Source organism: Haemaphysalis longicornis, unplaced genomic scaffold, assembly GCF_048455015.1.
Source record: "Haemaphysalis longicornis isolate Haplotype H1 unplaced genomic scaffold, Haemaphysalis longicornis Haplotype H1 scaffold_166, whole genome shotgun sequence".
Taxonomy (NCBI): domain Eukaryota; kingdom Metazoa; phylum Arthropoda; class Arachnida; order Ixodida; family Ixodidae; genus Haemaphysalis; species Haemaphysalis longicornis.
This window is the reverse complement of record NW_027526272.1, coordinates 93,652-111,892: the sequence shown is the minus strand read 5'-3', so window position 1 is coordinate 111,892 and position 18,241 is coordinate 93,652. Positions and strand designations below refer to the sequence as shown.

Sequence of the window (18,241 nt, the reverse complement as noted above, 5' to 3'; positions counted from 1 at the left end):
GTTTTTAAGTTATGCACTGGACATCCGTTAAATCGAAGTCCACACCGTAGCTACTCAGTAATTACATGCAGACGCGAGCTAGAATTACCGAAGTACGCCACGCTAAGTTAACACGCAATCGAATCTAGTATCTTACTCCGCCCCCCCCCCCCCCCCCCGCCATGCCACCGTGAAATAAAGGGTATTGATGGCGCGCGCCGAGTCAGTTGAACAGAACGTCAATGGAACCTCACCTTCTTGTTTTTGAAGTACGTTTTGGTGATATGACACGCGTAGCAGCGCGGTGATCAAGTGCAGTTATACCATCAAATAGACGCAGCAGGGGTGTTCGAGCGCTTCTCTGCGGAAGTTAGACTGTTTATTGATGCTTATCGTACTCCTTTGTCTTCTCTTAGCATGTCAACACGCTTAGTATGCTAGCATGTTTATCTGCGCTGTGATGGGGAATATACGCTTCGCATTTAAGAAATCCTAACGCATTTGCGCAGATTCCTTGCGATAAGAAGTACCACCTGGCTCAGCATGAGAAGATGGCAGGTCATTTGGCAAACCTTAAGCGGGACAAGCCCTCAAAATCCAAACAGTCTTTTTTGACAACAGCCTTCAAGGACGACAGGACGAAGGCTTTCAACGTGGATTTGTGCGAGGCCCTGGTGGCCGCAAACATCCCTTGGACCAAAATTTAAAATCCCGTGCTGAAACAATTTCTACAGAAATACTACAATCACACCGTGCCGTCTAAGTCAACTTTGAGGAAGAACTACCTCCGTCATTTGTATGGAAAAGAGATTAGCAAGAATCAGAGAAGAGGTTGGCGACTCCTGCATTTGGATTTCCGTAGACGAAACAACAGACGTCAAAGGGCGCTTTGTCGCTCACTTTCTTGCTGGGAAGCTTGCGGCGCACGAGAAGACAAGTGCTTTCCTCGTGTGTTCGAAACCTTTGGAGAGAACAAATGGGGAGTCTGTAGCATTCTTTGTAAATGAATCCCTAAATCTTTACCCTACAGGAGTGAATGCCACCAAGATTCTGTTGCTCTACAGAGACGCTGCAGCCTACACGCACAAGGCCGCTCATCTCCTGAAGGCCTTCTACCCGCAGATGCTCCCTGTCACCTGCCTAGCGCATGCGCTTAATCGTGTTTGCGAGGAACTGAGGATGCACTTCACTGACGTCAACGAGCTTATTGGTTCAGCCAAGGCCGTGTTCCTGAAGGCACCCTCTCGCGTGCGCGTCTTCAAGGAGATGCTTCCTGATGTGCCCTTTCCGCCAGAACCCGTCGTCCCACGATGGGGAACGTGGCTAGAAGCTGTTGAGTACTACAAATGCTATTTCTCGGACATCAAGGCCGTGATCAACGGTCTTCCAATTGACGAGAGTGTTGCAGTCACAAAGGCACAAGCTGTCCTCTCCGTGAATAGCCTTCCAGGAGACCTCGCGTACCTTTGCAGCAACCTCACGTTCTTAGCGGATTCTACCAAAAAACTTGAAAGTGCGGGAGAAGCTCTTGTTACGAACGTTGCGCTAATTCTCCACGCACAGGAAAGAATCGCCGCCGTTCCTGAAGTACCCGTCGCCGAAAAGGCACGTGCGAAGCTGCGCTCGGTCTTGGACAAAACCAAGGGGTTTTCTGTTCTTAAAGAAGCTTCAGAAGTCCTTGCCGGTGAGCACTGTAGGATCCCAGCGTCATTTAACCCATCGTATCTTCCCAAGTATAAGTACGCACCAATCACATCTGTCGACGTCGAGGGTTCGTTCTTCGCGTACAAACTCATTCTCAGTGACAACAGGCACAATTTTGAACCCGGAAATCTGGAGATGCTGGTAGTTACCTATTGTTTCTATAATTTTCATAGTGATTCTTAAACTAGGTTCCGCGTTCTGTCTAAACACCATGCTTAATATTGATATTTAGAATGAGCGTTTGTGTATTTGGCAGTGTTGAAAGGTCTTGTCTGTATAATTAAGGTGCCTGTAGAAAATTACTAAAGTTTGTACGTAAGTTCTTACGTAACAACACGTTAATTTCTTAACAAACCTTGTCTATCTTGCATTTATTATTGTCTTGCTTTATTGTAATTTAATTGCGTCAGGCAGACATAACTTTGCGCTTTTATAAATCAGTATTACCATATTTCAAGTATTGTTTCTCCTGCCTGTTTCACAATATGCGACGCTTGAGTGACTTTCGCATCTGAACATATTTGTAAGCAATGCGCTTGTGAAATTAAGCCAATTGATCGCCATTAGGCGAGAGGTATTACGGGGCAATCCCACTTCTAAGGCTAATGTATAGAATTTCTTATGAGAGAAAATGAAGAATTGAATTGAATTGAACTTTCACTGCCACTGTGGCCTCTAGCAATGACATTTTTGGATTACCTGCCGTGCTTACAGTTCGCTCACGTCTTCACTTGAAATTATTAGCATTTATATAAACATTTATTGCGCCTATTTTATACTTTTTAGTGCCTAAAACGTTGTTTTTGCCGCCTATTTTTGGCGCCTAAAACGTGCTTTTTGAGTGCCTAAAAATCTGGCCTCTACTGATCACCACCCAGTGGCAGGTACGCATCAAACAGCTGTTGAACCTCCATCTTAGGATATTCGTCCTTGAGCACGAGGCGATCTGCACGGTCAAAGAAAATACGTAACCCATTGCCGACGATGTCTTCTCTATCTGCTGGCACAACCTAATCCTAAATAACAAGGACATAATTTACAGGCCAGCCGATCCTCACAGCCGGGCTACCCTCAAGGCTACAAGAACACGGCTCGCCACACTGTGCCTATAACAAGTGATTCAGTACTGGGCTATTGCAGGTTCGTATTCAAACACCCTCTTTTTTCCGCACAAGCCTATCTTCAAAGTTGATCAATAGAGCTGACATATAGAGGTACATACATTACCCACCGCGGTGGGGCAGTGGCTAAGGCGTCGCGCTGCTGAGCACGTAGGCGCGGGCTCGATTCCCGGCCGCGGCGACCGTTTTTCTGATTGCGGCGAAAAGCAAAAACGGCCGTGTGTACGAGATTTCTGCGCACGTTAAAGATCCTTAGGTGGTCAAAATTAACCCGGAGCCCTCCACTGCCACGCGCCTCATCGCCTCCATTGCGTCGGCACATTAAACCCTACAGTTAATCAGTCAGTCAATCATTCAAACAATCAGTTATTCAATCAATCAATCAGATAAAATTATATGAATGTCACAAAGCTATTAGCAGATATGCCGGTGGGATTTTGAAATGACGCAGCTGCAATCGCGTCTATGCTCCTCAGAACAGCGCCCAGCATTACATTTTTCGGAATGGAGTAAAAAAGGCTCTTGCACTTGAATCGAAAATGCAAAAAGCTCATCCCCTGTCAATTCATCGTGCCCAAAAAGCTAATCACTTCAAATGAGTTAGGAAACAGAAAAGAGTCCCCGAACTTTCCGCCATTCAACTGGTTTCTAAATGTTTAAAGCTTACCTAGCCAAGATCAGTTTTCTGTCACAATCACGCGAAATGTACTAAATCTTGTTGTGGTTTTGCAGTGTGAAAGATTTACAGAGCATCTGTGTGTTACCAGCAATGAATTTGCTTAGATTATGAAGGTTCAGTACATCGGCAACGGGCAGGGCGTCGGTTTTAACAGTAACAGGATTGGCTTGCGTGAACACAAAGTTCTCTGTTAGCGTATTCTCTTCCTTTTGATTGCGCGAATCTTTTTTCTTGACAACAAACCCTCGTTATAAAATGCCGAGGCCAAGTTTTTTGCATGCACGAATGCCTATACTCTTCTTCACACAATTACAACACCGCTCCGCTGTCCTACGACCACCCACCAGGCATTCTAACCCTTCCGCGATGCACCTCTCCTTATTCTGACCAGCAGGTACGCAACGTTTCTGAAAATTGACATCAAAGTAACAGGATGTACCTTAGGCTCATAACAAAATTTCGGACTACTATGACACGCTGACTCTACTTCGCTTGTCAGAGTGACATTCCTGAGGTACTTCTACCCTTTGCGGCAGAAGATTTTTCTCTCAAGAAGCTTCAAGGAACATTGTGTTGGAAGGCACCGGGTTCACAAAAAATTCTTCATCTTTTCTCTTGAAACTGATCCAACGTCGGTGCAGTCTAGGTCTGCCTTCAGATTAATCTGAATGACGAGCCGAGAGTACACACAAGCATTTAGGTAGCAAGGAACAAGCGGTAGAAATGGCGCAGGCGCAGGTAGCGTCATCCTTCGGCCGATCTCCGAACCATGCGCCGCGTTGTCGGGTCGGACCGTTGAACCGCCGTGGCCGGTCAGCGTAGGCTGAGCATCGCGGCAAATGTATGATCGCTGCTTTTAAAATCTGCACTCTAACCAATTATTATCAAATTTTCAACCACACTAACATTTGGTTTCTCGCATGCGGAACTTTTTTTGGCGATCATATTGACTTGTACCGGTGCCACCAAGCTGTTGCTACTGTCGAATGTGCAGGTTCGAGCCGCTTCGTGGGGCGTGCGGGTAGGGGCGGCAGGCGTGTGTTGGGACTGTTAGCAATTGTAGAAAGACTTCCAGATTTCTTGCCTAATTCAATTCTTGGAAAGGATTCCTGGAATATACAAATTTGGCTCAGCAATCATTTCAGTCAATTGGGTGGATGGGAACGGGAGCCGCCGATTTCGCTTCAGCGGCGGTCACGCGCCGTCACGCCGCATGCGAGAGCGATGGAAGGAACACAGCTCTGCTTGAAGCGAGCTTTGTGGCACTCGTTAGTTGGAAAAAATAGCGTTCGCGCTAAATGAAACCTAAAATCTCAATGTTGACTTGAGTTCCGCACATGCGAAGTAAAGGCGCCTTAAGCCCCTTGTGGAACCCACAGCCTTGGGGCCACAAATTCTCTAACTCTCTATTGCTTCGACTCCTTCTATTTGCATCATAGCATCTGTGGAACCGTTTTTCCATCGTATATTGGTAACTCAAACTCCTTGCCCCGTAAAAAAAACGCCATTTATTTCTACTCTCGAGTCGCTGCATATGCACTAGAATACTGCTAGTAAAGCTTTTAAGCTAAATAGTACATATGGTCGAAGAACAACTCGCAAATTGGTGCAAAATATTGCGGAAGCATTGGTTACCTTGCAGGCGCTAACCATTCACCGTAGAAGGTCGCGTATCCTCCCATTCCGATCTTCTGCTTGTTAGTAAAGCGGAGGCCATGATACGGCTGCAAAAAAAAATTAAACCACAAAAATAGTGACCTTGTGAACGTTACTGAAAAGCGTGAAGGCACGATTGAACTTTACGGCTTTAAACTCACAACGCACGGGGGATGAAACTGTTGTGCTCACAAGGGAATAGGGCAATAGGTGCCGCCTTGGTAAATTCATTAACATGCTTCCTGTAAGAGTACACTTCTGGTAGTACTACTATTACTACAGCTACTACTACTATCAATTATAATATTAATTATATAATATTACTACTACTACTACTATTATTATAATATATAAGTAATAGAAGTAGTAACCGTAAGACGAAAAAAATCAGCCTGTTTGGGTGCATTCCATGATAAAGCACCCCCCCCCCCTAAATACGTACCTTCAACTCCACCAGATGTTCTTAGAGTCCCTCCTTTCATTGTGAACTTAGTTCGTTTCTTCATACATTTTTCGGTTTTACCGTTATTGTCTATTACCGCCCTGCAATCACTGTCAAACTAATGGTCCACCTGCTGTCCTCTATTCGCGTTGTGCGACCGGTCTACCCCGCTCCTTAAATCGATTCACTCCGCCCATTTAATCCGAAACCAATTGAAATATTTTGTAATATCTCCCTGGGCATAATGTATAAATGTGTTTCCATTGTAGCTCTATTTTTCGCAGTGTTTCTGTTATGTCGAATCCTTATATGTAATCCTGCAGTGTTCGATGTGCCTTTGTTTGTATTGCTACAACTGGATGTATATATGGGCGCGCCGGTATAAATGTATTGCTTTCTCCCTTTCCTGCTCATTTTTTATGTATAGTTTACTTGCTGCCTCCTCTATCGCTGTTCTTTTACGCACCTTCTTACAGAAGGTCTCCAGATAGTATTTTAACGGCGGGACCTCATTCTGTATTATTTGTACGTACTTTTCAAACATGCTAATTAAACTCAACCTTCAATACCTTCAACTTTGCCGTCCAAATCCGAGACACAACAAAGTGTTCGCCTCACGTTCATGGAGGTAAGTACCTGGAGATTCTTAGAGGGTCTCTTTTACGATGCAAACTCGCAAACGTTCGGCTATCTGTCTGGAGACCTATTCAGACAGGAAATGCCCAGCTGGATAAGTCACTTGTAAACCTGCTAGGGTCTCTAACTCGCTGATCATTGACCGGTTACCGTGGTCCCCCACTAGCCACCCCAACATAGGCTACCCATGAGTCGACACTGGTGGTGCACCCATGGTGACTGAGAAGCGACCCCTAACTGAACAAATGGCGGGGTTCCCGTCCGAACCCTTGGGCAGGCGGATTTCACGTGGCCACTGGGGTCCTTGTAGTGACCTACCGATGGCCTTTTGTTGGTCACGTGACCCCCGATACTACACAAAATGTGAAAACCGAAAACGTTACCAGGACGTTATCTGCTTAAGACCAAATAAAGCCCTGAAATAATCTAAGTCCTTCCCCTTATGGTCGCATGTACACCTGAAAACCGCGATATCGGATCACGAGCGGCAGTTCTTTACTGACGTTCATCGGTTCCCGCCTCAATGTCGATGGCTATTCCCCGCGACCAGGCGCAAAATAAAGCATTTGCTAATTGTAAACTTGGACTTGTGTTTCTTATCTAGCCGCACATACTATCTTCTCAAAAGCAGGGCAGGAGAAGACTGTCGCGTATCTATTTTTTAGTCAATTTTCCTTATCTGCATGCATTTCTCTGCGGTGTGCATACCGTCGAATCTGCAACGATTGGTCAGTGCCTGCTTTCGCTATTTACAAGCGGTGGAGGCGGACCTCGTAAGGGCGGAATGTCTGGAATGTGTGTGTTACGATAACAGTATCAGGTCAGAAATGCCGGCGATCAGGTTGCTGCTTTCAGTGACTACGTCACGGTCTGTGGGTAATGGTACAAGCTGCGGTAACAGTCGCTTTCGTACGGTCACAGTGTCGGCTACCAGGAGTCGCCCATGAATCAGCTGGTCATATCACTGGCGAATACGCCATGACACACAAACTCCCACTGGGCCACCAACGATGGGTGCCTGAAATTGTGAGTAACGTGACCTTGAAGGGGAATATTTGGATAGGTTGGGCCGAAAAGGGAGAAGAGATGAAGATGAATATAGCTGGCCGGGAAAGTAGAATGACGACATGAGGACCGGTTCGTAGGGGAAAGAAAGAAATGTGAAAAAGGCCAGTAAATGACATACAGTAAGTGTGAGCGAATATTAAAGAGCACGAGAACTCTGGATTGGCGAGTAAGGACATGATAGGAGTAAAAAGCAGTGGAGAAAGAAGGACATAGGGTGCACCCGAATTCTTCACCGAATGCGGTAAAGATTCTCCCATATAACTGGTCCTACCAGAGAAATGTACTGCTTATTTGAATTTACAACCTCTATGCGAAGATCCCAACAAAACACGCCATACCGCTATCGAGGGGGTTAAACAATCACCTGGATATATTTCCAGAGACCGAGTGGTTCATCTCGAAGGAAAAAAAATGGGTGGCTTAGTTAAACTTACATGTGATGGTTAAGATGACTCTTATCGGAGTTAAAATGATAGTGACTCGGCCTAGTTCCAGCCTTTTCTCAAGTAAACTGCGTGTGTGGAGATAACGCTGACAACGACCCAGTACTTAGCCTCAACAGGACATTCCTGCGAGCTGCTTTCTTCATCTATCCATAGTAGATTGTCGCTCTGGTCATATACAGGGCCGATGTGTTTGGCCTACAAACTATGCCCCGCAGCCACGTAGGACATTCAAAAGGGCGCGTCGCCCGACTAGGTTGTCGACCCAGTGAAGTTTCACAGGAACGTGCGCTTTACAGGAACGCGAAGGTTCACAAGCAGCATGCCTAGCCTTACAAGAGCACGGAGCTCCACTTGCAGGTTGGGAGCCGAGAAAGCAGCTGCGCAGCCGTGACGCCAAAGGAAAATGTGAAGGCTGCAGGACAGAAGGTTACTTGAGAGAGACATCTTACAACCACCCTGTGAGCTTTCACGATTACTTCTCGGCGAGGTCGCAAATGAGGCCCGATGAACGAGCATGTCTCAACGAGCACGTCGGGCTCGTTGAGGCAAGTCGTTTTTTTGAAGACTGAGGCTATTATTGCAGCCTAAATTGCTGCCATTAGTGTTCGTGCAGCGTACCTCCTTGCTCAGGGTTTAATGTCGATGAAAGGAAATAGCGTTTCCACAGCTCCGGCAACGTATCACCCCTTCTCACTCTCCTCTCGTCATTGCCAAATACGGCGGTGGGCTTCAAGCTCCTCCGCCACTCTATCAAGCCACCTAGAGGCCGCTGTCATCCGGAGTGCATGACTGAGGAAAGGGGCAAGCAAGATTAGTTTGTTGATACGAGCGGTGTTGCAATCGCTGGAAGCCTGTAGACGTTTTCTGTCATGTTCCCGATTACATAGACCCTGTTGAGCCTGTTCATCTACTTGCGCGCAACAAAATGACGCCGTAAACACTTTGAGTGTGTCTGGCATCACAACCAGCCCTTCCCAAATTTCACAGCTCAAAATTACTGGTTTGCAAAAACCAGCACTTCTAACACCAGTGCCAAAGCAACGCTGGGCAGCGAATAATCACGATAGTAATTATACCCGACCACAATTTTCCTCGCATCCTTAGACAGAAAACTCTGACTTGGATGAGTTGGGAACGCTTGGGGATATCAAGAGGAAACATGCTGACGAGCGCCAAGGTCAGGAGTGAAAAAGAGACGTGAAATAAGGCCCAAAACAGCCACTTGAAAACAGAAAAACAGCCACCAAACGCTTCGACCCCTACATTTCTTGGGATAAGATAAACTCTCGTCTCAAAGAGAGTTTAGGGTATACGGACAGATTGGAAATCACTAAATTAGCACAATGCAACTGAAAACTGCTGCTCAACCTGTGCTGACTGTAGACGTAAATTGCTAAGCAGGCCGCCACGTCCGCTTGAAACGAATGGCGCCAGATTTCACATCACAATAAAAGCCAACGTCCTGCCCAGAATATCCATGAGCGATACACTAGTCCTGTACGTGAATCCTGCGATGTACAGACACCACGAGCCCTTCACCACAGTCAGCGGTTGCAATTGTTCAATAATCTCGAAAACACCCCCGAAAATATGTTGAAGAAAAGAAATAGACAGGACAATGCGTTACTAGCAGCTGGCAACATTTATTAAGAAGCGGAATCATATAGCGCAGTTAACCGACATAACCCAGCTGGTTAATACTTATAACCCACCCGACTTATAACCAAAACGCTCTAGACACCCATCCCAGATGTGATGCAGATAGCTCTGAACCCTTCTCTCCACCCCGGTCGCGTAGCCATCATTAAAATGCGTTGCAAATGTTTATCGCTGGACACGTTTTCCCACTGGCGCTGATATTTCGCGCCAAAACCCGCTGCAACCCCAGTAAAGGGTTTTGGATCCTCGCGATTTTGATCTCCAGAGAAACGAGGCCGTGCATGACCTAATACCACGACTTTTATTCCGTCTGCGCCAAGCCTGCATTCCGGCCACGAAGCCCCGTCAGCGCTTAACCGCTGATCGGACCCCTCTCTCTTGAACCCATCTCTCCCGCCGGATATACCCCCGGCCACATGTATACATCACCTTAGATAATTGCCACGCCCGGCGCCAACTTCAGACTGGAGCCTGCCACAGTCAGGCCCCGACCACCACTGCTAAACCGTGGCAAGCCACGTCTGTGGGGCCCACAACATCCCCATCATCGAGGCACGCCCTATGGACCTGTTCTCCGAAATCCCTCCACAGGAGAAGTGGGACGCCTCCCTTCGCATTCTGAGACGGGCCTACAGGTTCGCCAGGTCAAGTGAAGAGGGCCAAACAGGTCGCAAGCAGACAGGGTGGCCCACGGCCACGACAGTACTACCAAGCTGACACATCAGGGAGGGGAGGAATTAGAACCACTCTCACGCCGCAATCATCATCACGTCTTTTAAATCAAACCTTTGTGGCTGTACCAGACAATGGTTATGTCGTAGCGTGCGGAACCACAAACTCCCAACGCGGAGTAGGCGGCGGCAGGGGGACGATGAAGATGGAGCGGAGGGTTTCACTTACGGAGCACCCTGTAGTTGGCCCTGCGAATTTAATTTAGCCAGCGTTGCCCGCGCGCCGATCTGCTCAGCTCGGTTGTCACGTCGCCGGGATCATTCAGGCGGCTTTGTCGTGAGCTTTAGTGACGGTTGTTTTGGGCCTGTTTCGGAGCAGCTTCGCTTCCATTGCGCACTTTCGTCGCATGGCTTTATTAGCCCCTGGGTAATTCGGACCCGACGGAAGTATATGGTCGTACAGCAAAGATACGTTAAGGTTTGGTTTCCAGGGCGCGAAAGCAAAATAAAATATAAAGACCACATATAGACATCTGGATGGTGGAGAAACGCTAGATAAATGCACTGCTGGCCAGGAATGGGAGCCCGTTTTTTTATAAAAATTGGTGAATAACAATTCGGTTGTGTTTTAACTGGTATAACAAAAGGCTAAAGGAGCAATCGGTTCTGATAAATAGCGGTTGAAAAGTTCCCTCACCTTTCACGCAATTCTAAAACTTACAAAACAAACTAGTTTAAATAAGTATACACGAGAATCACTAGGCTCACACGCCGAATTGTTTCGGTGTCCGTGCTAGTGTCGCGCGTTGATGTAGCCTCGAACTAGCAGATCGGCATGACTACGGTCCCCTTCTCTGACCCTTAGAATGATGCTATTCGCCGTTTTCATTCTCCCGAAGTACGTCGTGCTACAGCGGCAGCGTCCCCCGCTCTAGCCCAGCCGTTACCGTGGCTTCTGCGTTCAGAACGCCGCCCCTGTGAATTCTAGGTAATGGCAGGCATAATCTCTGGTTTCGATCGCTGTAGAGTCACGTGTGAGAATTTAGGTGACGTCGCATGGGAAATTTTTGCGGGTGTCGTTTAAAGCTTTGCTTTTTAATCCCCTTCACGGCGTGGATTGGAGCCAATTTATTTATTAACCAGTGTAATAAGCCAGTTACTGTTTTTTTCTCTCTCCGGTATTACTTTTTTTGCTTTCCAAGGACGCACTCCTCCGCTCTCGATCCAAGTTTGGGCGCCTCATGATTGCCTGTATCCCACAACACATTATATGAAACATAAGTCCTGTATTTATGGACCCTTTAAACAAGGCTGAGTCAATACTAACTCGTTCTTCGACTCAACCCACCATCGTGGAAGCAAAAGCGTTGAGTCTAAAGGTTGTCGGGGCGAGTCCTTTCGACACGTTGTCAAGGTTAACTAGATCATGGAGCTTAGTCGCGGGGGCACGAAAACGGAATTGTCCGCCACTTCTACGAACCCCACAAGTCTGCACCTGTGATTTACACTCCTCGACTGTTTCCGTGCATTTAAAAAGCGGCCGGGCAGGCGGAAGTCAAACCCGTCAGCCCAATCGACCTTCCCTCGTCCAGCGCATGTTCGAAGTCCTACATGGATTTAGTTTATTTGGTTACATTACCTGTAGTTCCTGATAGCCGATAGAAGCAATGTCGTTACTTACGGAAAAGCCGGTTGTTATATCTGCCATCGTAAAATGCGTTTCCCACACAACAAAAGGCTTGTTCAGACGATCGTCTTCGGAAAATTTTGTATATTTGTAGAACTCCTGGGTCACCGCTCCTCTTTCTATGCAAAGCTGACCATCTAAGAAAACCTGTTAAATACAAAGGTTGAGGTATACTTGTAGACAATGTGTTTGGAGAAATATTGCCTGTCTCGCCTATATAATTGCAGGTTTTTGAGAGAACCTGGCGATGCTGCTGAAGCACCCTGTGATGATGCCAGGTCAATGCTACTGGGCGACTGGACAACACCAGCTTTGTTATTCATCAGGGATGTAAGTTCGGACTCTGCCGTTTGGTCATCAGCTGCCGACTACGGCAGCGGCTGCAAAACGAACATCGTTTTTCGTACAATCGGGCCGATCACACTAAAAAATGCATGGACGGTACAGTCTGGAGTCGCGAACAAACGGACGGTTCCGTAGGCAGTGCAATGGAACTGGAGGACACACTGCGACGCGGGTCTCTGGTTGGTTCGTGTGCTCCGACGAACGACGAATAAGTCGGTCTTCCGGTGTTGTGCTCAGTTGAGCAACCTTACTGAAATTTTCCCCGCACGGGGCACCTTGAGCAATCTTGGTGACGGTACTGGCGATACCGCGGACCCCGAGCCCCCATACTCACGCTGTATCCTACCATGGCTAGGAGTTTTAAGGTGAAGGGTAGAAACCACAAACGGTGGCTGTCGGAGCCGTGGTCAAGCTCCGGCGGATGGGCTCCCTGTCTGTTTACCAGGCAGGGAGCTCCGGGACCTCTCTCGGCATCAGGGTAAACCGAGCGAAGGAAGTACCCCCGTTCCCTGCTTTTTTTCCATGCTGCATGGTTCTTTAAAAATTTTCTAAACCCACTGATCGGCCCCCCAAAAGGGGCCGCACCGAAGCGAACTTTCCCCCATTGCCTGCCCTATCATTCCAAATACCTGACAACTTTCCCCGGTTCTTGATCATTGCATCCGAAGACAATACAAAGCCAGTGACATCTACATCCGTTTTCTTAATAGCTAAGTGCATTGAACGTGTTGTGGGAAAACACTACAAAGCCAAGAAACTGACCTCTGGAGAGATCCTTGTAGAAGTAAACAACCCGGCACAATCAAAAAAGCTTCTTGTACAAACCCTCATTGGCGACCTGAAAGTCAAAGTCACTCCCCACCGAACGCTAAATACATCCCAAGGTGTGATATCCGAATCTGATCTCTGCAATGAAACTGACTCTGACATCCTCGAGGGCCTGCGCGACCAGGGCGTCATTGCAGTAAGGAGGATCACTATGCGTCGAGAAAATCAGGAAATCAAAACCAAACATGTTGTCCTCACCTTTGACCGCAGTACCTTACCCGAATTTGTGAATGCAGGCTTTCTTCGATGTACCGTCCGACCATATATCCCCAACCCGCGTCGGTGCTTTAAGTGCCAACGTTATGGGCACAGTACTAACAACTGCCGTGGGCGTTTAACGTGTGCAAAGTGCTCAGAGCACGACCACGCCAAAGAGAATTGCAACAGCACTTTGATTAAGTGTCCGAACTGCAGTGGGCCGCACACAGCTTACTCAAGGACGTGTGAAACATTCAAACTTGAGAAGAAAATACTCAATCTTAAAGTCAGCGAGAACATCTCTTACTTAGAAGCGCGGAAAAGGCTCAGCGCTTTGCTTCTGCGAAGTATGCCGACGCAGCTCGCCGGGGGGCGGAGCGGCGTCTTGTCACTGCGGCCACCCAGTACTGCGAAGCAGACTTGGTGCCGCCCCAGCCCCCCAAGGTGCTGCCTAAGGCAGCCCAACCAACTGACGCAACACCTGTGGCACCCGCAAGTGTTGCGTCGGCCACGAACGCCAGGAGTGACGGCTCTGCCGTTGGTCCCCTTCTTCCGGCTACCAGACCTCAGGTGGCCATGGATGTAGATGTGGCGGGTCCTTCGACCGCCTCTGCGTCCAGCACGCAACAAACGATGGTGGGAGGAAATCCTTCCACCACTTCGAACATATTCCGTGTCGGAGGCCGCAAGGACTCCATCTCGTCGCTGTCTCAGCACTCAGACGAGGACATGGACATGACACCGTCTCGGCCAGCACCAAAGGCGGTGAAAGAACAGCGCTCCATGGCGGGGCGGGGAAAAAAGCCAGCAGCCCCCCGTGTCACTGGCCCAGATCATACCTGAGTGTGGTAGGTGATACATCCATCCCTACTCTTCACCAGCCAAAATCTTCTTTAAACATTTATGGTATCGCAAATAGTTACGCAGTGGAACTGTAGAGGATTAATTAAAAACCTAGATGATATATACGAAATCCTACACAAAACTCAAACAACTGTCCTCTGTTTACAAGAGACTCACTTGAACTCTAAGCATACCAACTTCCTAAACCAATACTCAGTATTTAGAAAAGACAGAGACAGCTGCTCGCACTGCTCTGGTGGTGTGGCAATAGTTATACAAAAAGCTGTCCCTTGTCAATCTATCCATTTGCGCACCGGCCTAGAAGCGGTTGCTGTTCGGGCAATTATATTCAATAAGTTAACAACAATTTGCTCACTGTACATTCCCCCTGAATATCGTCTGTCCAGTTACGAATTTGAGTCCCTTATAGATCAACTGCCAGAACCGTTTTTACTAGTTGGTGACCTTAATGCGCACAGCCCACTATGGGGATCGGAACGCACAGATTCCCGGGGCCGGTTGATAGAAAACTTTCTCTTGTCATCCGGAGCTTGTCTCTTTAACAAAAAGCAGCCGACATACTACAATATAGCACACCACACATATTCACACATTGATCTTGCTATAGGCTCCCCCGTTCTTTTTTCATCCATCGAATGGGAAGTGGGTACGAATCTCTACGGGAGCGACCACTTCCCAGTCACCCTCAGATATTTAGAAAAATGCCCCTACAGTTCCACTTCACATGAAAAGTTTAAAGAAGCTGGTGCCGACTGGGCAACGTTTAAAGAGATGTCGAAACTTACTTACACATCAATAACACACTTAGGTATTGATGAAGCGTGCTTCTTTATCACAGCACATATACTTGATGCTGCTAGCGTTTCTATTGCCCAGACCTCCGGTATCACACGTAATCTTCAGAGGCCCTGGTGGAATGACGATTGCAAGAAGGCCAGAAATGCTCAGAATAAGGCCTGGGGGGTCCTCCGCAGGTATCCTACTACAGAAAACCTAATTTCCTTCAAGCGCGCAAAAGCCATGGGACGGCGAATCCGACGTCAGGCAAAAACAGATAGTTGGAGGTCTTTTCTATCATCAATAAATTCCTATACAGATGCGCGCAAAGTTTGGAACAGGATACGGAAACTGCAGGGGCAGAAAACATATGTCACACCTCTTGTCAGCACCACTGGCGATACACTTGAAGACCAAGCAAACACCCTGGGACAGCACTTTGAACATATTTCAAGCTCCTCCCACTACACTGAGACATTCCTGCGATAAAAAGAATCTATTGAAAGAAAGCGTATTCGTGACCACAAGAAATCTAATGATGGGTATAACTCTCCTTTTTCGCTGCAGGAACTTATGGTAGCCCTCAACACATGCCGTGCTTCGGCGCCAGGAGCTGATAAAATAACATACACAATGATTCAGCACCTGCACATAGATACCCTCAATACTCTTCTCTTCTTGTACAACAAGATATGGTGTGCTGGGTACTTTCCTCATGCTTGGAAAGAGGCAATTGTGTTGGCTATATTGAAAGAGGGGAAAGATGCCTCTTCTGTGACAAGCTATCGCCCTATTGCTTTGACAAGCTGCTTGAGCAAGCTCTTTGAAAAGATGATCAATAGACGGCTTATCTATTTCTTGGAATATCATGGTGTCCTTGATAGCTGCCAGGCAGGCTTTCGCTTGGGCAGGTCAACAACTGACAATCTTATAGCTGTTGAATCTTATGTTAAAGAAGCTTTTGCCCATAAGCAGCACTGTATATCTGTATTTTTTGACATCGAAAAGGCCTATGACACCACTTGGCGGTATGGCATCCTGCATGACCTTAAATCTTTCGGCATTTGTGGAAACATGTTGAACACACTGGAAAGCTACTTATCAGATAGAACATTCCGGGTACGAGTTGGTGCAGCATTATCCAGGACGTATACACAAGAAAATGGCGTTCCCCAGGGTGGAGTACTTAGCTGCACACTTTTCATTGTAAAAATGAATACGTTAGGGAGAGCACTGCCACCCACCATTTTTTATTCAATCTATGTAGACGATGTTCACATCAGCTTCAGGTCATGCAACTCCTCTATCTGTGAACGGCAGATCCAAGTTGCTGTGAACAGACTAGCCAAGTGGGCAGACAAAAATGGTTTTATCCTAAATCCGCAGAAAAGCACTTGTGTTCTCTTTTCCAGGAAGCGGGGGATCCATCTGCAACCAACCATACAACTTAAGGGAGTTGACATACCCGTAAAAAGAGAACACAAGTTCCTTGGAGTAGTTTTAGATGATAAACTTACATTCATCCCACACATTAAACAACTTAAAATGAAATGCATGAAGACTATGAACATCTTAAAAGTCCTTTCCCGCCAGTCATACGGTGCAGATACAACATGCCTTTTACGTGTTTTTAACAGTCTTGTCAGGTCCCGTATAGACTATGGAAGTGTAGTGTATGGGTCTGCTTCAAAAACAGCTCTAAAAATGCTGGACGCAGTGCTGCACTTGGGGCTCCGCCTGGCGTCCGGGGCTTTCCGGGCGAGTCCTATTGAAAGCCTCTATGCAGAAACGGATCAGTGGTGCTTAGAGCACCAGCGTACATACATGGCACTTTTGTACTGCGTAAGGGCAACATCCTTAAATAGTCATCCGCTAAATGCTATTCTTGAAAACAAAGCGTCCGAAAGGCTGTTTTTGTGCCGTCCGTCGCTTCCTCTGCCTTTCTCTATCCGAGTGAAGGTGGATGCGGAGGAACTTGGGGTTATTTTATCAGAATCTTACAAAGCTGACTTCGTTGAGTTCATGCCGCCTTGGCAACTGCGCCCTGTCACCTGTGACATGTCGTTCAAGGAAATTTACAAAAAACATTCACCCGCACAACTCATCCGACAACACTTCCTGCACTTGCAAAACAAATTCCCGTACACTGCCTTTTACACAGATGCCTCCAAAACTGCCACTGCTGTGGCATGTGCTGCACACGGTCCCAACTTTGCCAGCACAAGGACACTAAACAGAAACACAAGTATATTTACGGCTGAGGCACATGCTATATTAATTACGCTAGAACACATAATACAAACAAAGACACAACAATCCATTATATACACAGACTCATTGAGTGTTGTGACAGCACTGCATTATGGAAAACCAAGTAGGAACATTGTGCTGAATAGGTTAGTTAAAGAGATAATGGCAGCCTACGCTTTAAAACAGGTCATAGTCGTGTGTTGGGTGCCTGGACACAGTGGCATTCCTGGTAATGAACTCGCAGACCAGAGCGCCGCTGCGGCAGCACTTCGCTGCAGCGTCGACGTTCAGCAGCTTCCCTATCTTGACTGGAAACCATTCATTCGAAAGGCAATCCGACAACGCTGGCAGCAACACTGGGACACTCAGACAGATAACAAACTCCACACTATAAAACCCCAATTAGGCAGCTACTACACAGAAAAACACAACAGAACAACGGAAGTATACATGTGCAGATTACGAATAGGTCATACATACGCTACTCACTCGCACCTTCTGCAGGGCAAACCACCGCCACAATGCGACAGGAGCGGACATCGCCTATCCGTCAGCCATGTCTTAGTTGAGTGTGGGTACTTCCACAAGGCAAGGAAAAAGCACTTCCGGGAACTCTACACTCACATGATTCCTCTTCATCCCTCGATGTTTTTAGCTGATCAACCCTTAATTCCAAGTAAACGCCTTTTTGCTTACCTGGGAGACATTGGCTTTTTAAACCGCATATCATACCATGTGTAACCTCGGGGCCCCTCAGAGTGGGAGGACGCTATGAGTGTCTATTTATTTTTTACATTCTTACCCTGCCATTCCCATTTCCCCAATTTTATTGCTGTTTTAAATGAGGGGCTGTATACACCCCCCACACTAACCTCTCTTAAGATCGTCACATTTACAGCACCATTTTATTAAAACATCATTCAAAATGATCAACCATTGCATTGGCGCTCTTTGGCCATCGTTGCCCTTGCGCCATAAAACAAACAGATACTACTACTACTTACTGAAATTTTGCTACCTGAACGATTCTACAACCTAACGTTTTCTCACCTTTATCGTCTAAAAAAGCTGAACTAATTATGTTAGAATATTATAACAGCATTTCGTTATGCTCCAACACCTTAATGTGTGGCTGTACATTTTTTGTATCGCAAAAATGGTTTTGACCACATGCAACACCCTTCGGTTTGTGAAAGGGTTGAGCAGGTACGAAAGGAATGTTCGCCAGCGA

At 47.0% G+C, this 18,241-nt stretch overlaps 1 long non-coding RNA gene across 1 annotated transcript in view; it reads right to left on the bottom strand.

The window, feature by feature from the left end:
• The window catches only part of LOC144166284 (uncharacterized), an 86,610-nt gene that overhangs the window by 24,255 nt on the left and 44,114 nt on the right, over positions 1–18,241 (bottom strand). The window contains exon 3 of the long non-coding RNA XR_013321623.1: positions 5,119–5,207. This is a non-coding gene — a long non-coding RNA (uncharacterized LOC144166284). The remainder of the gene's footprint in view (positions 1–5,118; positions 5,208–18,241) is intronic.